This window comes from Enhydra lutris, unplaced genomic scaffold (genome assembly GCF_002288905.1).
Source record: "Enhydra lutris kenyoni isolate GAN:26980312 unplaced genomic scaffold, ASM228890v2 scaffoldscaffold15, whole genome shotgun sequence".
Taxonomy (NCBI): domain Eukaryota; kingdom Metazoa; phylum Chordata; class Mammalia; order Carnivora; family Mustelidae; genus Enhydra; species Enhydra lutris.
Window position 1 is genome coordinate 60648998 of NW_019154099.1, and position 23085 is coordinate 60672082.

Sequence of the window (23085 nt, forward strand, 5' to 3'; positions counted from 1 at the left end):
CGTCGGGCTCCCAACAGCATCCACGTTAGGCTACTATCGACCTCCTGACCGCCCGTCGGGGGATCATCTGCTGTGGGTGATCTCGGGTCACTGAGACCACAGAAAGCAAAGCCACAAACAAGGGGGGGGGCGACTGTATGTCAGCCCCCATGGGGATCTTCCTCCCTGAGGGACGGGCTGGCTTCAAGGACACGTCAGCCCCCACACCCCCGGGTGTCACGTTTCGGCTAGGCCACCGTGTGCAGAAGTCCTGCTAGCTGCCAGCAGGACCTACCCGGTCTCGGATGTGAGACCCTCTGAGGAAAACAGACACAAACCCACAGCTCGGGCGCCTTTGGGCTGAGCGTTAAATGCAGTGGGAGCAAAGTAACGGAGTAATTCCAAAACAGTATCACATGCGGTGGAAAGTAGTGTATCCTTGGTTGTTATTTTTTTAAGATTTTGACAGAGACACAGCGAGAGAGGGAACACAAGCCGGGTGGGTGGGAGAGGGAGAAGCAGGCTTCCCCTGAGCAGGGAGCCCAATGCGGGGCTCGATCCCAGGACCCTGGGAGCATGACCTGAGCCAAAGGCAGATGCCTAACCAACTGAGCCACCCAGTCACCCCAATAATAGCTATTTTATTTTTTTAAAAGATAAAAAAATTTGACACAGAGAGATCACAAGTAGGCAGAGAGGCAAGAGGGGGGTGGGGGAAGGAGGCCTTCCTCTTCCTCTTCTTCCTTCTCTGCTGAGCGGAGAGCCCGATGCAGGGCTCGATCCCAGGACCCCGAGATTATGACCTGAGCTGAAGGCAGAGGCTTAACCCACTGAGCCACCCAGGCGCCCCTAGTTGTTATCTTAACACACATGTGGGAGAACGTGCTCACATGTGTGTCTGTGTGTGCGTCTGTGTCTGTGTGCGTGTAAGACCACCAAGGGCGGTGTGGTGTGCGATGCGGTATGGAGAGAGAGAAACGCAGACCTGTGGGTCATGGATCACAAAACTGGGTTCCATGTCTGGGAATTCATGGCTGTGGCAGGGCGGCAAGTGTGTCCTCGCTCTTTCCCTTCAGAGGGGGTAACGGGCTGCTTCTCGCGACGCGCCGGTCAGCATCGCATGTGAGATTCAGCTGGGAACGGGATGGACACGCCAGGGCATTCGACGGTTGTGTTCTTTTTTGGAAACGTTGGGAGGCGTTACAGAAATGACTGCTCTGACGTGGGGACTCCGCGTCTCTCAGAGAATGGTGGGGGCGTCCGAGGCGTGAGTAAGAGCTTCCCGAGTTTACTGTCCCCACACCTTCTGGGGAGCCCGTTGTCTACCGAGCGCTCAGAGGCAGAGACCATCGCGACCGGAGGGTCCCCTGTAGAATGCAGTGAAGGCTGCCGGGCTTGAGGACAGCACATCTCCGAGGGCAGTGGGCGCGCGCGTCCCTGGGGTCTGCTCACACACAGACCGATTCCGGGGGTCTGCACGGGCTGAGGATCCTGCACTGCTAACAGTTTCAGGGGAGGCCGACGCCCCAGTCCCCCAGCCACAGGTTGAGACGTAAGACCTGGAAAGGATTCCGGGCCCCAGGTTCAAGAAGCAGATTGCACACTTGTCGTCCACGGGTGCCAAGGTCAGACCCAGCACACGAGATAAATGAGACCTAGTTCCTGCCCTCAGGGGACGTGGAGTAAGCACACAATGTGTATGTCCGAGCTCAGTGCCACCAGGAAGGCCCACGGGGGTCACGGTGGGAGCAGAAGGAGAAGCTTGCTGAGGTTTGGGTCTGTGCTGGGAAGACCTTCGGAGCAGTAAATGTCGCTCCAACCAGAAAGGGAGAGGAGGCCTTACCCTGTGGTGTTTGTGTAATGGGGGCGGCCCTGGGCTGGCCCAGACACCCCCTCAGCCTTGCATGGGAAGGGGAAGGCAGCCAAGGCCAATGCTCCGTCCCTAAGAGGTTTCCAAATGTCACAGATAGGAAGTGGCGGGAAGCTAGAATAGAGGCACTATTTATAGACAGTGTCCTCCTGACAGCACTGCTGGTTCATGTTGTTCCAAACAGATATTTAATTTTTTTAAAAAAAGGATTCCAGCCTACGCATTCTCCAACTCATCAGCGTCTCGGAAACCAGGAAGTGGGGACATCTTCGCGCACACACGGTGACTCGTGGTCCCTCCCCTGGCCATGCTTCCTTCCGGCCCTGCCCTCCCCGAGCTCTGTGCCTCCTTAGACAAAACACACCGAAGGGTGACATTTCCACCCAGCACTACCTAGAGTTCGGCGGCGCCCTTCATGGTCCCACAATGCCTCTTTTTTACATACGTTTTCCAAGACCAACGTTTTATCAAGTGATCATCGAATGCTTCTCCGTTTCTTGGTATTTTCCAGTTATTATTATTAGATTTCCGAAGCAGGGGTCGCTTCTTTGCCTGTCGCATAATTTAGGTTGATAAGGGAGCACCAGATCTGTCCCACATTGTGGGCAAGAAAACTTTAGGAATTCTACTGATTCTATAGGGGAGGGTGTTTTGTGTCTGGAAAATATAATGATGTAAACAAGCCGAGTACTTCTTCTTACAATTATAAATACCAACGTTCTACCCTTTTAAAGAAAAATAAACCCTTGGTGTGGGTTCTCTTCTACTGACGATGGTTCAACTGAACTAACCAGCAAGACGACCTAGAAATGTGGGAAAGTTCCTTCTTTGCTCATCAAAGACATAACCTAAAATCCGCACAAAGCAGATCATGCGGAGAAAAGGAAACCATTAGACACAAGGCCCAGGAGTTCCGCCTGGTCAGGGGCTCGGCTGGGATGAGCCGTGCGGATTTCAACTCTCCTCTGCGGTATAAACCACATGCATCTTTGCGAGCTGCTGGAGCGACGGGCTGGCACAGTCTTGGTGGTTGGCGGACGGCAGATTCCACGCCAACATTGTGTGGAAACCCGTTCTCTCCCCCAGATCTGCTGTCTCCCCTGTGCACGCCCTGTGGCCCTCTGAGCTCTGTGAGGTGAGCCCAGCACGGCCAGAGGACACGAGCCCCCGGCTGCCCTGTACCCCCAGCTCTGCCCCCTTTGCTTCGCTTAGTGTTCACACAGCCTAGATCCTTCTCCCTCAGAGAGGGTCGAGGTAACCAGACACGCTCATCCAGACTCCTACAAATAATGTAATCGCCTTAAGAAATCTACTTCCCAAGGGAAATGTGCGTTACACAGGCCTCGGTGTCGGGACGCGGTTAAACCGTATCTTTCAAAGCAAACGTATTTGACGACAGACATTACTCTGCATTATGTCGAAAGCAATCGTAACGGCAGCAAAGGCAACAAGAAATTCTAACCCCGTGGCTCCTAACAGTGTGCGGGTGCAAATCCATGGGGCGTCTTCCTCAGTCCAGGCTGGAGCCCCCCGAGGAGGCCACGTGGGGAGCAGCTTCCCTGGGGACCAGCCCCCGGTGGGGTGTTCTGAGCAGCAGAAGCAGAGCGGGCATCGGGCTGGAGCCCGAACGGGTGGAACCGAGGACCGTGCCCTGCAGAGGGGGTGCGTGTGGTAGTCGTGCCTGGGCCGGGAGGCCGAGGGCCTTCACCTGGAGAACCCGGGGCCCGGGAGCTGCCTGATCTTGTTTTCATTCTATGCAGAGCGGCACGCTGCCCCGTTGGTCTGGAAGGAACACTTCGGCGGCCTTGGGCTCTGTAGGTGGAGAGGCTGAAGGTGACCCCACAGCCTCTCTCCTGAGCGAGCAGCGCATGGCCCTGGCACGCATGGAGCGGCTGATCACAAAGAGGGCTTCATCATGATTTGGGGCGGGGGGTGGCCTCCAACACCTCTGAGCTCTGGTAATACTAGCCAGCTAATTGCGTGCGTGAAATTCAAGCCTGAGACGCCTCCACGGGCCTCTCCAGAGGTCCCCAACTCCTTCTACGGGAGGGATGGCCGTTCCATTCCCACTACAGAACACATGCACGTCCTGCTGGTGGCGCTTCGTGAACAGTGAGTGACTCACGGGGAAAGCACAAAACTCGGGCTTCGGAGCACTGACTGGTGGCAGGCGGCGCTCCAGCGTCGCCCCCCAGCAACCCTAGGGGAGGTATCATTATTTCTAGGATCCCTGTTTTGCAGAAGGGGAAGCAGCCCGAGGGCAGCTTGTCAGGGCTTCATGGCTGGTGAGAGGCGGTGGGATTGGCGTTACCAGGGGCGGGGGTGTGCCCTGTGCCCACGACGGCTGTTGTCGCCAGAGCTGCTGAAGCAGATAAGACAACAAGAATGCAATGCCGTTGAAAAAGAAACCAGATTTCCCCTCTCGTGTTTCAGTTCTTTCGTTAATTATCCCAGAAACATGGGCTCTGATTCCTGCCTGAGAGCCGGCAAGAGCTTAGTTCTCCCACACAGTAAAAACAACACCGATTCTGACGGCTTGACATCGAGACGCACAGAACTGCTAGAAAAGTTTAATGCACATCCCACTTGGTCCCTCTCAGAGACGAAGCTTTCCGTGTCATCTCTCCGGGACTAGAGGGTGACGTTTCACGGAGACCTCACGGCTTTGGTCTGTTTCATAAATTCACACTCAATTATAATAGATTAAATACAATGTTCTTCCTGATAAGAACATAGTGCTTCCCTATGGACATATTTGAATTGAGAAAGATTTTAGTATCATCTTCAAGAATTTTCCAGAACCAACTCATTAGCACACATAAAATTGTATGGTTTCTTGTTTGCTTGGTTTTTGTACAATGTGGCTCTCGGCGAGAAGTGGGACTTGCGGTTCTCATGCATAACCCTCCCGATAAGTTGTGTGGCTCTGCGCAACCCTTCGGCATCTCTGTTCCCTCCCTGCGGCCTGTGAATAGAGCAGACAATCTCGCAGATCTCCAGCCCTCTGAGTCTATCCTCCCACACCCAGACAAGACCTGCCCGGTGACCCCAAAAATTAAGCAACTTCAAAAACAAGGTTCTTGGGTTTTTTTCTTTTTTTTTTTTTTAACCTTTAGTCCGTTGTGCGGGGCTTACATCACTTGCACAGTATCAGTGGGTAGGTAGGTAATTAAAAGTAACAAGATAAAAAGCGTTGGAGAAAACGATCCTTTTAGAAGTAGTGAGGTGCCTCTCTTTCGTAGTTGGAAAGCACCAGAGGACTATCCCTTACAAAAAAATGCTCTTCCCAGGCTGGAAGTGAGGTGTGTGACATCGATTCTTCTTGGCAAGATGACATATGGAACTAATTCACACTACCGTGTTAATGAATCACCGAACAAGCATTTCCAATCAGAGGGCAGGTGCAGCGCGAGAGAGAGAACTGTGCCTCTGACAAAGGCAGCAGGAAGTGGGGAGGGAGCAGACCAAAGGCACAGCCACAGGCATGTTGTTTTCTCAGGACCACGCCTCCACGGCCAGAAAAACCAGGATCCGAGCAGAGGGAATCCTCCTGGACAAGCACCTGTCGAAGACCCAGCCTAAGCCAAGCGCTCGTCACCAAGGTTCTGTGCTGGGGCCACGGGACGGCAAGGTGGGTGGGGCAGACGTCTGAGGCTGTCCGCTTCCGTCCCTTCTCTACACCCACACGCCCTGGAGCTGGGTGTGGCCGTGGGGCATGTTATGTGAATAAGGTAGGAGAAGAAGAACCTTGGGTCGGTTGTCAGCCGAGTATGTGAGGGCCCTTGCCTCATTCGTTTCTTCCAGTGTCCTGCCTGCGGGTCCCAGAGGCTGCGCGAGAAGGGGCGGGGCAGCTCCCAGCCTCACCACCGCATCCACACGCGGGACTGTGGTGCTGAAGAGCCATATGGACCACTGCGGGCTTGTCCGGAGTGGGAAACAAGCATGTGCGGTATCAAATGCATGGATTTTCAGATGACTTGTAGGCAGAGCCTAGACCATCTGATTGACACCCCAGATGAAGTCTGTGGCCACGCAGGTCTGTGTCCTAGTGAGAGACGGACAACGGGATCAGCTAACTTCTTAGCTTCTTGTGACTTCTTGTTGGCTTCTTGTGACTTCTTGTTGGCTTCTTGTGACAGGATGACTTCAAGGAGAGCTTCATTAAAGAGATCAGATGTCTAAGGAAAAACAAAGATGGTTCATGAGAAGATTGAATAAGGAGCACTCCAGGAAAGGAGAAGGCCAAGTGCAGACCCCAGCAGCCGGACGAGCATGTTGTACTTGAGGAGGAAGAGGAGAGCCAGCAGGGAGCAAATGGAGGCAGGCCATGCAGGACCCCGTTCTCTGATGGTGGAGATCCCCAGGGATCTTCAGTCTGTGAAAACCACAGCAGGCTGCTGTGCAGGGAGTGGGGTGACCTGACTGTACCGTAGAGACGTCCGTCTGACCACCGCTGCATGGAGGACAGAGAGCCGGGAAGCAAGAGCACACAAGAAGGCTAGGAGAACCTTCTGGGCGTGGACAATGCCATGAGCTGGGGGAGCAGAGTGGAGGCTGTGAGACGTGTCCAGTCTCCCTCTGTCTTTTGAAATTGAAGCCAAAGCTTTGCTGGCAACTTTGCTCTGGGCCGGGTGAGAAAAAGAGAAGTCAACACCAACTTGAATTTCTGATGTGAGCAACTTGGCGAATGGAGTGTGATTTTTAAGGTAGGGAAGGCTCTAGACTGGAATAGATTGGGGGTGTAGAGTTGGGGGTGAAATCAGGAGTTCTTCCTTGAATACACACCCCCTCTTAGATAGACCCGCGGGATAAAACTTGAGTAGGTACCTGCATCCATGACTTGGGGCTGAAAGACGAGGTCAGGGCTGGACACAGGCAGAAAAGATAAAAAGTGAAGAGGAATGAAGAAAAGAGGACAGAGCAGGGGGAGGGAGGGACGGTAGATAGGTAGTGAGATGGAGGAAGGGCAGACAGATCAGAGAACCTACTGCGTCTGAAACCACAGGCACATGGGAGAAACCGACAAGGGGCATGGGTGGGGAGACCGGAGCTCCAAGCACGGACTCCTATGGCAGCATGCGGTGCACTTGATCCTTTAGAAGAGGAGGCATCCTGCAGGACAGGCTGCAGTGGAAGAAACAGGACAGCAAGGGGAAGCCCAGGAGAGCAGGTTGCCTTGGAAGGAAGCGAAGGAAGCTCTCCAAGGTACAGGGTGTGACCCACTGCTTCCCAGCCGGCTGAGGGGCAGAATTGGATAAGTGTGAGGACCACCTTTGTTTTTTTAAGGCTTTATTTGTTTGTTTATTTGATGGTGGGGCAGGAGGAGCAGCAGAGGGGGAAAGGAGGAGGGGGAAGTGATTTAAGCAGACTGCTCGCTGAGTATAGAGCTTGATGCAGGGATCGATCTCATGACCCTGAGTGCAGAGCCTGATGCAGGGATCGATCTCATGACCCTGAGTGCAGAGCCTGATGTAGGGATCGATCTCATCACCCTGTGATCATGACCTGAGCCGACACCAAGATCTGAAGTGGATGCTTAACTGACTGAGCCCCCCCCCACCGCTCCCCCGGCACCCCGAGGACCACCCTTGAAGCCGGCAGCATGGAGGTGTTCAGTGTCCTCAGAAAGACCACTTCACCAGTGTTGGAGCAAAAACCTTGTTAGCTAGTTAAGACAGGTTGAATGTTGTTTGATGAAAACATTTCAGCTGGCTTCAGTCCAACCCCACGCCTTGGAAAACCGGGTTAACAGTGTCTATAAAAGCTATGAGCACATCAACCATGTGACCCGGATTCCACTCCCAGATGTTTATGCAACGGAAAGAAACACGTGTCCTCACAAGTACTTGCACACATGTGCTCAGAGAAACCTCGTTTGTGTTCGATCTGAACTGGGGACGACCCAGGTGCCAATCAGCAGGACAGACAGACGTGCCCATACAGTGGGACACTACATACCAGTAAAACTACTGGCCATGTAACAACATGGGTGGACCTCGGAATCACTTTGCTGAGCCAAAGAAACCAGGCACAAAGAGTGGAAGTATAAATTTATATAATGTTTTGTAAAATGTAAGCGAATTTACATTAGTGACAGACACAAGATCAGTGATTATTGGAGTAAATGGAGGGGTAGGTCACAAAAAGGCCTAAAGAAACTGGGATTTTAGATGTACTGAGGCACGTATATCAGTGTCCCTTGTGTTTTTATTTATTTTTTTAAGATTTACTTATTTATTTAGGAGGGTGGGGAAGGACAGGGGAGAGAGAGTCTTAAGCAAACTCTTTACTGAGGATGGAGCCTGGCTCAGGGCTCGATCCCATGACCCTGAGATCAGGACCCAAGCCGAAACCAAGAATCAGACACCTAACCAACTGTGCCACCCAGGCAACGCTTCTTGCGGTTTCAATCCGCATTTCCCGGATGGCCAGTGGCGTTGAGCATCTTTTCACGTGCTTATTGGTCCTCTGTCCGTCCTTTGTAAAGTGTTTCTGCAAATTTGGTTTTTTTTTGGGGGGGGTTGACTATTTCTTAATATTAAGATGGAAACCATTGTATTGTATATTTATAATTATAAATATACAGAAAATATATCTTCTTAAAGTAAAGATTTAAAGAGCTAAACCCAAAATATGAGCTCCATCTTCTGCAGTTCTTGCTGAGTAATTAAATGCTAGAGCATTGGAGGTGTCCCACACCGGCCATCGCCTCCTATCCTCCACCTGGAGATAAATAGATATACAATATTTTAATTGAAATCTTTCTTTGTATTCCTGGCATATCAAACTTGGTCACAGAGAATTATATTTTCCTTCCTTCTTCATGCTGTTTGCTATTATTTTAAGGAGGGTTTTCATGCTGATATTTATGAATCAACCTAAATTTTTGAATTTGAATTAGTCTGAGGTTGTATGTGTGTCTGTGTGTGTGTGCGTGTGTGTGTGTGTGTGTGCGCGTGTGCAGGGTGATATCTTCATCCCATCTTGATATTGTAGTATTGTTGACTTTATAAAAAGAAACTCATTTTTTAAGATTTTATTTTATTTTATTTTATTTTATTTTATTTTATTTTATTTTAGAAAGAGAGTGTGAGTGGGGGAGAGGGAGCAGAGGGAGAGGGAGAAGTAGGTGCCACACTGAGCAGGGAGCCCAACATGGGGCTCGGTCCCAAAACCCTGAGATCATGACCTGAGCTGAAGGCAGATGCCCAACCCAAGGAGCCACCCAAGTACCCCAAAAGGAATGCTTTCAAAAACCTGGTAATAATTTAAATAGCACTAGCACCATCCTTGAAGTCTGGGAGGCGTTCACTGGTGAAACTGTCTGGACCTGGTACTTTTTCCACGGGGTAGCACGTTTCATAGAGACAATGATGTCACCCGTATGTCGCTAGGAGGTTGCAGTGACAATAAGGCCAGAGACGCTCGTGACACCTCAGAAGCGCAAGGTGAACGTCAGTATCAGCGTGTTACAGTTTCAGAGTCCCCTGTCCTGGGGCTACATTTTGCCTTGCAAATAATTAGGGAAGAAGGAAGGTTTAGAAGAATGTCATGTCACTAACCATTCTGCCATTCTAGAAGTTTCCATGGGCCTTAAAATTTCTCAAGAGTGGGCAAGGCTTTACTTGGAAAGTCCAGCACTGACCAGTCCCCTTTGTCACTTTTCCAGGTCTCCCCGCAGAGGTACTTTCTGTCATTAGCCTCGGACAGAATATGAAATTAAACCGTATCCGACTGACTCCGGCAGCCTTCAATGAGACAGCTGGGCCTTTCTTTCTTTCCTTCTCTCTCTCTCTCTGTCTCTCTGTCTCTCTCTTTCTTTATTACAGCTGGACTTTTCGGAGTATGGTGATCCTGTAAGGCTTCTCTCACAGCTCCCTTTCCTGGCTTCTCTCTCGGTTACTGGTGCTTAATATTTGGTCCCCCTTGTGTTGCTTTAAGTCATTATGTGTTTCTCTTCGCTAAAGCCAAAGTCCCTGGCATGGGAAGCCACAAACAGCCTGCTCTTATGCAGGTGTCATGGGCAATACCGTGTGCCCTTTCTATCAGCGTTATTGATATCATTTGCTGAAAATAGACTCAGACCTAATGAACAGAGAAACTGAATTAGCAACTGACTTACTTAGCACACATGGGCACACACACTCCCCTCATTCCTTCTAGAAAAAAAAAAACGTTGGGTCATTAACCTGTGATCCAGAATAAGCGTTAGTGACCTCAGACGGTAAATAATTCCAGCACACGGCAGCGTGAGTGACCGTCCGTGACTCTCGTATTTATAGTACCAGGAACAAGAGCCTGTCACACCATAATTGAAAATGCTTCCCCATTGGTCTTACTCAACACCGTGTTATTAAAATCTTCATTAAAATATTATTAGCTTGTTGAAGCTTTGTCAGGTCTTACATAAACTCCAGAATTATATCTCATCTAACTGTCGTGGAATTTTTTTCCCCCTTCCTAATGAACCGTCATGTTCCAGGTACCCTGTGAACCCATGGTAAACTAATTGATCTTTGTCTAATGATGTTAATTAGGGTGGTATTGAGGCCTGTGTCTTGCAAACGCTCCTGGGGCCGTGACTTACTCATACATCCTCAGGCTGACATAAACAGTTATCAGCTCACGCTCCTCTGTGAGTGCATTTCCTGACAAAAATGTTCACGTTGTAACTTTAAAGGTAATTGTTTTTTTGGCAGGCGGAAAATGCTGTGATTTTAGCGTGTTTCTCGCGAGAAGCCACAGGACCCCACAGAGACACCATCCTTCGCGGTGCTCCAGGTTGATGACAATTTCAGGGTACGGCAGGCTTACGGGCCAGTTAAGCCGCTTTCATAAAAATCAAACGGAACTCCCGCACCGCAGATAGGGACACTCCGGGGGATACAACTGACTCATTGGCCAGAGTCACGATTTACCTGGTTCAACGCCCCCCTCTCTGCTGTCCCGTAAGTCTGGAATGTTCCCGAAGGGGAAATGATAGGGACATTTCAATATCAGGAAGACTTTCCCATGACGTCTTGGAGAAGCTTCTGGACGGGTAGGATGTCTCTCCAAATAGACGACATCCAGAGAACATCTATGAAGCACGCAGGTGAAGGCTGGTTCAACACCCCCCTCTGCTGTCCCGTAAGTCTGGAACCAACAGCTGCAGGAACAAGGAGCGAAGCGGTAAGCAGCAGAAGCGCGCAAACACACGTGGGGAGGCGAACTACAAACCTTTAAGGTTGCCGGTGAAGTAACGGCAGAGCACGACCGACGTTAATGCAAAATAAATGCACTGTTTTGTGGAGGCAGAAGACGGGGGCACACAACGGAACAGCATGGAATTATTATGGAAATACGGAAAAGCTGTGGTCTTTTGCCAGCCTCCCAGTGACTTTATAAGCTTGTGACGTTTATAAAAGGCATCATATGCCCTATGCTTCTAAATTTACGACAAAAATATCAATAAAACTGTCCGGATAGAAATTTGTATTCTCGCTATGGTTCTGAACCATAAAATGTTAGCATAGATGCACACAAAACCAAACATACTTGGCTTATTCTAATGTGGCATTTTCTTTTTAAACGAGGACCTTTACTTGCATCGATCTGCTACTGGGTTTCATGCATGCTTCTAATTATCTTGCAGATTTGGGAATCTAATTATTTTGCAGGACTGCTTCCTCCCTCCCCCGCTCTCCACTTTTCCCCTCCCCATCCCCAACACCCACCCACAAACTCAGTCCCCCAGACCACCCCTGTTATTGGGCACAGATCACAGCTGAGCGATCCTCTGACTTCCGGGCACTCGTTCTACAAAGCGTTGTCTCACGACGCGTCACTAAGCGTGCCATCGGCCTGATGCCATCTGATAACTGGCACTCAGCCATACTAAGTGTGGTGAAAAGCACTTATAACAGGGACGTGGGATTTCCAGAAAATCTACTAGGATGCCCGTTATTCAGCCAGTAGTCTCTGGAACAGCCTTGAAGACAACGCTGAAGATGGCAAAGCCTAATGACATTGAGGACACACGTCTGAGAAGAAAACCATGTCCACCGGGGGCTTGTCGGAGACACTGAAGTGAGCATCGTACACATGTTCTCTTTTCTGCCCCAAACAGAGCTGCTTCCAGACAGACCCAGAGCTAAGGGGATGTTTCTCCCTCCTCCCTGCTCAGGAAATGGAAAACGTGACTCCCAATCCTCTTCCAGAAATGGGGGTTGTTCTGTAGGGACAGCGCTCCCCCAAGCCAACACGACACCACAATCACTTTTCATATTCCATGTCTGCATAAAAATAAGGGAAAGGAAGACACACCTTAATGTGGGAAGGAATGTGAGCTCTGACCGACAGAAAATTCTGGGCAGTGTAGTTCTGATAAGTAGTACGTTCACAGTGGGGTGAGAGACACATGGTGGCCATGCCTAGGGGGATCTGTGTGCCTCCTGGGGGCTCAAAGTGCCCGCCAGGGCCCACTGAGGTGCTGAGAAGCCTCTCTACAGACCATCCTCGCGGAAGCTCAGCCACCACCCACAGAGAGGACCAGGTCCAGCTCCCACGAGCGATGCCAAGGGCGTCTCTCCACACTCGGGCACCTGGACCCCGATGGGCTGGCATTTGGTCCACACGGCCATTTGGCCCCTACTGTGACTGAGCACACTTCTCTCCAGGACGAGTGCGCCTTCACACAGGCCACATGGGAATAACCTGACAGGCACAGGCTATGAGGCACCCCGGAAGCGTCAGAGCTGGAAGAGCCCTCTGAGCGCGACTCACACAGCACCACGAGGAGGGCTTCCTACACGGTCTGATGATGCGCCTGGGATGTGACAAAGGTCTCCATTAAGCCAAAGGGAAAATCAGTAAGTCTTACAAGAAAAGGGAAGCAGATGAGAAACTTAAAATTCAACAATTCAAAAAAAGGCAATAGAAGCAGCAAATTGGCCCAGGAAGAGCCGTTAGTGGGACGGCTATTGTAGAAAATAAGCCAGGAGTGTGGGGCAACCTTGAAAAACTCCAGAACGCAGGAGAAAAAGGCAACATCGTGAAGAAAAACAACAATACTAGCGAACACCGAGCAGGGAGGGGAAACGCAACTTGAAGAAAATGACTAGGAAACCCAGACTGAAACACACAATCAAAGGAAAATTTAAGGAAGAAAACATCAGGAAATGTTGAATTCTTAGCAGTCATCAAGAAAATTGCCACCGGCGTGCAGGGCGTACGCACGTCATCTCAAAAGAAACAAATATCAAATTACCCTTGAATCTCTCTCTTGCCCAGAGACGCATTGGAAGACAATCGAGCATGTCACATCCTGCGTGATATCGAGGGTAAGGGAAACACATCGTGCAAAAAATTAAGCAAATCAAACGAAGAAAGCGTAGCGACATAAATCGAGGATATCCGAGAAAAATGAAATGGGGATGAGGTAAGTTAATGTGGATAAAGGGATAATCTGGACAGAAAAGGAAAAAGCTAGAACTTAATGTGTCAAAAATATCAGACCGGGACCTGCTAATGATCTGCTAGAAATTCACGAAGGATGTAGTGTAGCCACATGTAGATGTTCTGAATGTTTACACGCGAGATACTATTAACCAAAGATTCCGTTTGAAACTCCAGCCTCCGAGGGTGCATCGCAACAGGGACTTGGAGCCACCGGCCGCCGGAGTCGACGTGCGAACCCCGCAGTCACGTTCCTTGCTTCTGCACATGCGGTTCCCAGAAACACTCCCCCACGGTCACCGCAGGACAGTGTGACAGGTTCGTCACAGCAATGACGCGACAGGGAAAACGGGGAAGCAGCCCAAACGGGGCTCAACGGGGGAAGAACGCTCCAGGCAGAATAGGACAGAGTCCTCGAAAGAAACACAGAATTATATCCGTGCATGAAACAACACACCCCAGCTCCTGCGGGGGAGCCCCGGGGCCAGGCGGCAGGACCCCGCAGGTGAGTAGCCGTCAGGAGAGAATGTAGCTCTGCCTGACGTATCTCCTTTTTCTTTCTCCTATGAAAAAGATACGTGCCTGTCACATGGACAGTTATTTAAGATTCCGGGAAAATATTAAGCAATGGTCACGGCCTTCTGTTCTGAGTGATGGGAACCTGGGGGACGGCCCTCCTACACTTTGTGTTTCCATTTCGTGATTTTCTTGTTTTATTGAAACACAGGACTGGGGAATAAAACATCTAATAAATAGCCCTTAGGCCCAGAGGAAATAAAAGCTAGAGTTGCAGGTTATCTTAAGAATAAAACACTGGGGGCACCTGGGGGGCTCAGTGGGTTAAGCGTCTGACTCTCGGTTTTGGCTCAGGTCATGATCTCGGGGTCGTGGGATCCAGCCCCGCGTTGGCTCTATGCTCAGTGTGGGGTCAGCTTGAGAAGCTCTCCCCCTGCCCCTCCCCTGCCCCGCACGCACCCACTTGCTCTCTCTCTCGAATAAATAAGTAAAATAAAACTTTGAAACTGCCACGCAGGAAAATTAAGGAGTGGTAGCAAAAGCCGTACCCAGGGCCAAGCATGTCATCCTTAAACATTTTCATTATTAAACATTAAAGAAGTAGAAATACACTTAGCATTCAATCCAAGAACACAGAGAGGGCCAAGGAAAGGAAAGCATGAATTTTCTATAAGCCTTAGGACTGGACGCCCCCGATGCTCCACGGGATGTGACAGAGGGGCTGGCAGTGTGAGCCCGGACACGGTACCATGTGGGCATCGTTCCTTGGCGCTGTTTCCCTGGTTCGGAGGGGGACGCAGTGACGCAGAGGGAAGTGCTGAGAAAACAGTTCTCATCGGAAGCCCTGGCGACTCCAGGTCACTTTTCCAGGTGTAGATGTGGGACGGGGCTGGGGGAGGGCTTTCGGGGACCATCACAGCAGCCACTTCTCCTAGAAAGAGGTAAACTTTCTGCAAAGAAGCCGCCTCCAAGGAAAATCTGCAGATGAATAGAAAGAACGATTTTTGCCGCTTGTGAACCGAGACAGTGAGAAGCAGAAGGTGAAAACTGGTCCCGAGTAACATTGGGAGAGCCCTAAACCTGCTTCATTTGTGGGGAAGATTGTACCTAGAATTTCCTGCGGGGTCGAGATGGTGGGGAGAGAGACACGGGGCTCTTCGAGGTCTGGGCAGAATATGAATTGCTGCTGGTGAAGCCGAGCTCCGTGATTATGAGGCAGAAAAGTCTTGTCTGCAGTTTCCGTTCTCATGGACAACAGGCCCCGTATCTTCTCTCCCCGAGATGAAAACATTTTGTTCTGATTTTTACATGAACATTCATGTAATTTTCTTTGAAACAAAACACTGTTTACAGTGGTTTTCTTTGAGCACCGACCTGGCATTGTTCCATGCCTTCGAGGACTTTGCTTTTGCTTTGCTCTCTCTTATTTTCCAGAACTTTCTTATAAATCTAAGCAGGGCCGGGCATGATTTATTTAGAGGCCTATGGAACAGAAACTGAACGGGTAGGCTGGTAGGCCATAGGATGAATTTTTAAATAAATTTTTCCTATGGAAACACTGAGTCAAGAAAAAAATGAAAAACACGAAAAAGAATTCTCCAACAAGAGGAAGGACGGAAGGAAGACAGGCAAGAAGGAAGGAAGGAGGAAAGGGAGGGAGGGAGGGAGGAAGGGGAGCCCCCAGCGGACAGACTGTCACGACAGCCCCGGCGGGGTGTTTCACAGCACCTCGTCCTAACCGTGGGTAACAGGACGGCTGCTTGAGGTGGATTGTGGCAGATTCTCAAAATGACCCCAGCAGTATCTCCTGTCCTATGTCTTTCCACAGTATGATAGCGCCAGTCCCCCATCAACAGGCATCATCTGATGACCCTTCCCTTGGCTCCAGTAGCCTGTGGCTCGTCTCTCCCATGGAGCGCGGTGGAAGGAAAGCTCCGAATCGTCCAAGGCCAGACCCTGAGAGGCAGCACAGCTACCGCCTCACTCACCGCAGCACCCACGCCTGGACCCCGGAGCTGCCAGGTGAGAGGCGGCCGTGATTCTTTCCTGGTTGTCACAATTGGGACAAGGTCTCCCAGCAGCGAGGGAGAAGAGAACAGCCCCTGGGAGCACAGGGCAGCCCCCCAACGAGGCACCCGCACCCACGTCAGCGGGGCTGAGGCTCTGAGCGCCCCCTCCAGCAGCAGCGGCACAGAACCCTCACCTTTCACCCAGCGCTGGGCCCGCAGGTCCGCAGAGCGCCCTGACCCTGGGTCCCTCGCCAGCCTCCACTCGCCCCTCACTGGAGACATGAGGTAGGAGGAGGAAAGAGCTTTTCGGAGTCAGAAAAGCCGTCTTTGAGGCCTGGCTGAAACCCCTCCCTGCCGGGTCTCGAGGTGTTCCTGAGAGACCCCCTTCCCTCGTCTGGGATGAAACCATCTGTTCCCGGAGCCACAAGAAACACCTGCCCTTCCTCTCACTGTGACCTTTTTGGGATTTTAATCCGGCGTCTCTGGTGTCTGAGGTTCGAACTACATTTTAATATAAAGGAGTTACTCCTAATCCAATGTATCCTAAAGAATGCATTTAAAAGCAGGAGCCAATCAGAAAGGGGTCTAGACTCATCACAAGGTCGAGGGCATCCACGGCACGGAGGCGCTTAAGGACTCTGGGATGCCGGTGGAAATGTGTGCTGCGGTTTGTGAAAGCCAGTCCTGGGGGAGGACTTGGGAAGTCCTCACAGACCACCTCCTGGTCACGGCGAACGCAAACTACGGGCCCCCCCTGTTTCTGTTTTCGCGTCTCTGACCCCGTCGGGCGCCACACCTCAGCCGATCCCCAGTGGGCTCCCCTCGTTGAAACAGTGCAGGCTGTCCCGGCTCAATCAGCCCAGACGGGTTCTTCAGTCCTCCAGAACCATCCAGGACGTCGGCACGCGCCGCTGCTCCAGCCTGGGCACCCCCGGGCCTGCCCAGCCGAGCCGCACCTCCCGTCCCGTGTGCCCGCAAGGGAGCAGCGAGCGCACCCCCACGTGAGGCGAGCACACGGGGTGCTCAGTGCGCCTTCAGCCCCCCTGTGACACCCGCACGTTCCAGGGCACCGGGCCAGGCTTGACCCAGAGTCTCCGCCAATTCCAGCTTACCCTCCGGGACCAGGCTGGGTGCTCTAGCGTCGGACTTCCTGTGAGCACTCCTGCTTGCGTAGACTGGGAAAAGGAGTCCTCGTCTAGAGAGCGACTCCTGCCGGAAATACCTCACCTGCTAGAGAACGACTAATAAATGACGTTTGTATTTGGGACGGAGGCACAGCCAAACGTGGGTCAGGGAGAGAGTGAAGGCCGGGTTTGCGAAGGTGCCGAGGACGGAGGAAGGCGCTTGTGCTCTGAGTGAGAAGGCCCTGGGTCCCTCCACGGCCGCCACAGAGAACCGAAGGTGGCCTTGTTTCCTGGTGGCCCCAACGCTCGTCTCCGGGAGCTGCTGGGCAAACCAGCTCCCGAGCGCCGGCCGCATTCAGGCCCCTCCGGGTCCCTCCCGAGCGCCGCGCCGCGGATCAGCAGCCGCGCCCCTGGACAGGCTGGAGGGGACGCCTGGGACTTCTTTGATTTTTGCCTGGCTGCCGTCCTCCTTATCTTCCTCCCTGGCTCTGGCTGTGAGACCTGAGGCGCTTTCTGTTGTGCTGCCGCTGACATCTCTGTCTGGTCCCTGCGAATTATCGGCCCTTCCCTCCATCGCTCGTGCGCGCTCCTGTCTCGGGCAGAGCAGAGCTCAGCCAGCCCACAGCTCGGATGATAACCAGATTGGCCCATCCCTTCCTGCGCTGAGATTATAAGCGAAATTTGCTCACGCTCAATGCACTCTCGGATGGAGGTTTCCCTCCCCATTTGGCAGGTAACTAATTAGCTTGGAGCCCTTCCAGCACGTAATCCGCAGAGTCACTCTTGCATTGGACCAGCAAACTGTGGACGTTTTTAGGAAACCACGGGAGGCGCCTAAAAAACAAGGCAGCGTGAAATAGGAATTAAAAGTGTAGACTCTGAAGCTGGATTCTTGGGCTGGAATCTGCGCTGTGGGAACCCGATCAGACACGTCCCCTTCGTGGGGCTGGCCGGCTCAGTCTGCAGACCAGCCAGGGCCTGGGGCGGCGGCTCCCTTCCGAAGGTGCCTCTGCTTGGAGTCCGCTCTCCTCTACCCTCACGCGATGGTCAGCTGGCGGGAAGTCTGGGAGTGAGAAAAACAAGTGTGCTACAGGAAACACCATATTTGCAGATACACCCAGAAATGTGAGAGTTGATTCATAACAAAACTTCCTCCATCTTTACAAGTGACTCAAGGTTAATAAGACTGTTTAAATAGCAGATTTCTGAAAGGAGGCGAGGGCTTCTCTACGCATCGCACATTGCGGTCTGGACCGCAGAGATGGAGCGATGGAGGGAAGCCCACCTTCTCCCGCCGAGGGCTTCGTCATGTCTTCACAGTCCTGCTCTTGGCTGTGGTCCAGGAAGAGGAAACCCCAGGGACAAGAGCTCTGTGCACTCCTTAAATAGGATGCTGGTTTACCCGGGACATTGACCGGTGGTGGCCAGTGTGTATTTCCACGGCCGGTGCGTGCACCGGGGTCCCTACAAGAAGTGCTCAGTGAATCTTGCTCATTTGTTGAAGCCGGAGAAGAACTGGGGGCCTGGGGGATGATGCCAGCGGGTTGAACCCTGGTTACTCCTTCTACACACTCAGCTTCCCAGGGACCTGATCACGAGGGGCCTCTAAGGGTCCCACTGGGCATTGCAGGAGGGTGCTGCCTGGCCCCCGGAAGCTGGAGCTGCAGACGAGGAGGCCTGTGGGTTCACCTCCCAGCCTAAAACGTTCACCAGGTGTTCTCAGTGTACGCCGATGGGCGCACGGCCACAGGCATCCTTCTCCTCCCAGACCGCAGCACGGATTCTCCCAACAGCGACCCTCGAAAAACCTAGGAAATATCAGCAGACCACTCGCCTGAGATCCAGCAGCATAAGCATTCTTTTTTCTTTTTTTTTTTTTAAAGATTTTATTTAGTTATTTGACAGACAGAGATCACAAGCAGGCAGAGAGGCAGGCACAGAGAGAGAGAGGAAGGGAAGCAGGCTCTCCGCTGAGCAGAGAGCCTGATGCGGGGCTCGATCCCAGGACCCTAAGACCATGACCCGAGCCGAAGGCAGAGGCTCAACCCACTGAGCCACCCAGGCGCCCCCAGCATAAGCATTCTTAAGATGAGTGTGATCTCACTATCTACTGGTTCACTATCTACTGGTCCTGTCACACATATGCGGTACCTACCTGTGATTGCTTTGCTCTCCCCAAGACACAGGATAAGGACAGCTCCAAAGGATGGCGCGATGGTGGCCTTCCCCTCAGTGTGCTCAACTCAAAAGTGACAACTTTCCCCTCTTTCCTCCACAGGCTCACTCACGCTGGAGGGCAACAGCCTGTGTGGGCATTGTCTAGTGAGAAAAGACGGAGTTATGACAAGCCAGGTGAAAAAGTCGTGGGGACAGCAGTGTCACCCAGAAATCTGTGCCGGGCTCTTAACAGCCTAGAGTTTAGAGAACATCTTACAGGAGTCAGGAAAAAGGAAGAGGGACTTCCAACTTGCCTTGATCAGGAGTGTCTGTCCTGGTTCCCAAGTCAATTATACCTACAGTTTCAGGAAAAGAGATCGTTTTATTGTTTTTGTTACAAAGGTAAGATTTGAAGTCGCAAATGTATGGCCAGCCCCAGGAAAAACTGAAAATCAGTGTTTATTGTCCTGGGACACCTCTCTCTCTCCTGGTATCCCATCCTTGCTGCTTGCCTCCCACCTTTGTCCTTATTCTCTCCTGAACAACAGCTCCTCACTCAAGCAAAAACCTGCTTTCAGAAAGGGTCTGATATCAGTCACGTGCACCTTAGTATAAATTTGCTGGCAGTTCATCTATTCAACAATAGCCATTGAACAACTACTTTGATTCCTTCACTTTGACGAGTTTTCTGAGTGTTTAAAAGATTCCTCCTGCTGTACTGAAGGCACAAATACCAAAACCCAAGCTCTGACGGCTTGAGGAGCTCAGCGCCCACCGAGAGGGAGAAGCAAAGAGCAGTGACAGTGGGAAGTGCTCCAAGTGCAGAGTCTGGGCTTGCACTGTGTTCCCTCCAAGCTCACACGTCGTCGGAGCCCTAACCCCCAGGACTCAGCATGTGACCTTACGGGGAAACAGAGTCTTCACAGAGGAAATGAGGTCAAGATGAGGCTATTAGGGCATATCCAACGTGACTGTGTTCCCAGGACAGAGACATTTGGATGCATTGATGCACAGAGAAGAGCAAATGCGGCACCAGCTAATCCTCATCCACAATGGGCCTGTCTCCCTCGCTCCGGGAAAGCCTGTCTGTGCCCTCGCAAGGCCGAGGGGCTCAGGCTGGTGTTCCTAGCGCCCTGCCGGCAGCCCGCAGGGGCCAGCCTCTGTATCCCGTTGTTCAGCGGACACTTGATGAGCCGACACCGGTTATTTCTTTGACCACTTCCAGGCTGGGTTTCCCTAGAAGCAGACGTGGTATGGAGTGGCCCTCCGGCTCTGATGGGGCAGAAGGGAGGAGGCGCCAGGAGGGGGCGGGGGCAGGGGAAGGAGCCAGTAAAGGTGCGACGTTGCATCCTTCCCCTGCTGTGGGCAACTGAGACTCGCCCCCACTGGAAACTGAAAAATGGGGCAAATCACCAGCTTCCAGATGAGCTGACTGGGGGCTGGTCTGTTGCTGAGCCCACATGTCACTGTCAGTGGGCGGGGGAGCAGCTAATTCTCCGGCCTGGGGTCGAGGCAGCCCTCCTTGAGCTCACAAGGAGACAGGGAACAGGGAAGCAGACCCACAAGGAGGTCTGCAGGCTGCCAACCCCACCGCACCACCAGAACCCCAATTAGCCACCAGGCCCACCCCCAGGACTTGCCTTTAATACTTCCTTACCTAAAACCCACAAACACGGCCAGGTTTCTGATGCTCAACTCTTAACGGTATTTGCGAACATATAAACAATAGCAGGGATAGACATGAGAACTGATAGAATATTCTCCAAAGAACCAGAAGTCTCTTGTTCTCTGGCCATCGGAGCCCCATCCTCTCCCCGCTCGGGGTGACCGCGGCGTCCCGAGTCCACGTTCAGATGTCCCGCTGCTACAGCACGTGCTGAAATCAACCAGCTCCGGAGAGAGCAGTGGCTCTTCCCAAACTGATTTCGAAGTCCGCAGTTGGGGCTTTGCCCTAGCAACGACGACGACGAGATGCCGCTGGGTCCCCAGCCTCCACCACAGGCACACCCTGTGCCTCCCAGCTGGGGGGGCAGTGCCTTCGCCCGGGAAGGGTGTCGGTCTCCCACACCATCACCCAGAGCAGCGGGGAAGCCAGCCCACACACTTCCCGTCCGGTGTCCATCCCAGTTCTCGGCGCCCGGCCAAACTCACGGTAAATACGGGAGATGCCAAAATGCGTAACACCGGGTGCCTGCCTCCCCCCAACCCAGAGAGAAAACCACAAGGGCTTTCCGCAGTAAAATTCCAAGACATTCCAAAATATTTTGCAGAGGATGGAAATAATTTAGCAAGAATCTAACAAATGTGGGTACTGCTAAAATACTTCTACCCAGTCTTCCGTCCACTTGGGGGTTTTGGTTCCTGGATCAGCAGATGCAAACCAGCGCAGCAAGGAGCCGGTGTCCGAGCGGGTTTGGGCGATTTGGCACGTGGCAATGTGGAGTGCGATCCTGGGAGGGTAAGGACTCGTACAGAAATGTTCGTTTCCATCTAGGACCAGGCGCAGCAATCCTTACGGTTCGGTCTACACAGCCAGAGGCAGCAAACCGGCCGGCATCTCCCGCACAAGGGGCAGCAGCTGGTCCCTCAGGCGAGACGGAGCCCGGGGCCACGGCCCCTCAGCATGCTGCTCTGCCACGCACAGCCTCACCGCTGGGCCCCCGTTTTCTCAGGTCTGAATCAGCTCAGGTGCGGGCATCTCGACCTTGGTGAGGTCAGACAGTCGTTCAATGACCAGTGTCCTCCAGAGAAACACATCCCAGAGTCTCCCCTTCTCACCTCACCCAGGAATGCCTCCTGTGCTTGCCCATCCCTGGGGTGGCCTCCTCCAGAAGCCCCCGCTCGCTCCTTCCTCTTCCCTTGTCTCGCAGCCCTGTGCAGCTGGACACACCAGCCAGCGTGCCTGCCCTGCGGACGTCTCCTGTCCCACTGACAGCACGCCCACGGGAATATGTGGCAGCCACGGGCTCCATCCCGTGGCTGACCAGCCATCAGAGCAGCTGCCCGGCACAGACCAACTCTCTCGAGAGTCTGGATGTGGAAATAAGAGAAGAAAGCAATGAACCATGGGCTCTAAAGCCAGAAGATTCCACGAGATGGGGCTGGGGCCATCACAGGTCACCACAGGCTGAGGGGAGGAGGGGGCTTCAAGGGGATGAGGGAGAACCACCCTTGAGAAGCACTCGGGGAAGATGCTGGGGATCTCCAGGAGCGAGGGGAGCATGGACAGACACCTGCAGACTCAGAAAGACTACGGAACCAAGCCGGGCACCCCATGAAAGGGGTTCCCAGGGAGGCCCCTTGATAGCAGTGAAGGGTCCTGACAGACAAGTGTAAGCCAGAGAGGCCCGTCCCTGCTCAGCCTTCAGGAGCCTCCCGGGATGCTGCCTCCTCTGCACCTGCTGGAACTCGCCCGCCCCCACATGCAAAAAAATACGCGCAATAGTGTTTCGTGAACACAGCTGAGCTGGGGGCTCAGGACACCTGACTGCCCCCTAAAGGCTTGTGGTCTTCGGAAAAAATAAGGCTTGTGATCTTTTTGGTTTTATTTCTCCTTTGAAACCAATTTTGAGGGAAAAGAGTTGTATATGAAAGTACTGTACAAGTAAGCCAACATCGTACCGTACGTTCTACTCTTTCACCCGTGTTCTGTCCACGGACAACAATGAGCTGTCTTTGTGGCTTCTAACGCGTCTTCTGCGCGGCGAGCGCCCCAACCCGCGGCCCTGCTCCGAGCGGTGTCTCACCGCGCACGCGGACGCAAACAGGATAAAGCCCGGAGGACAAACGTCTCCGCGCCCAGCGGCAGTGCGCACGGAAGAGAAAGCGCGACCGACGGCCAAGAGCCTCCCCTGGAGTGCCCGGCCCCTGCAGGCCAGCTCCGCCCGTGGGAGCGCGGCTGTGCCCGGTGCCGGCTCCGCCCGGCGGCTGTGCCCGGTGCCGGCTCCGCCCGGCGGCTGTGCCCGGTGCCGGCTCCGCCCGGCGGCTGTGCCCG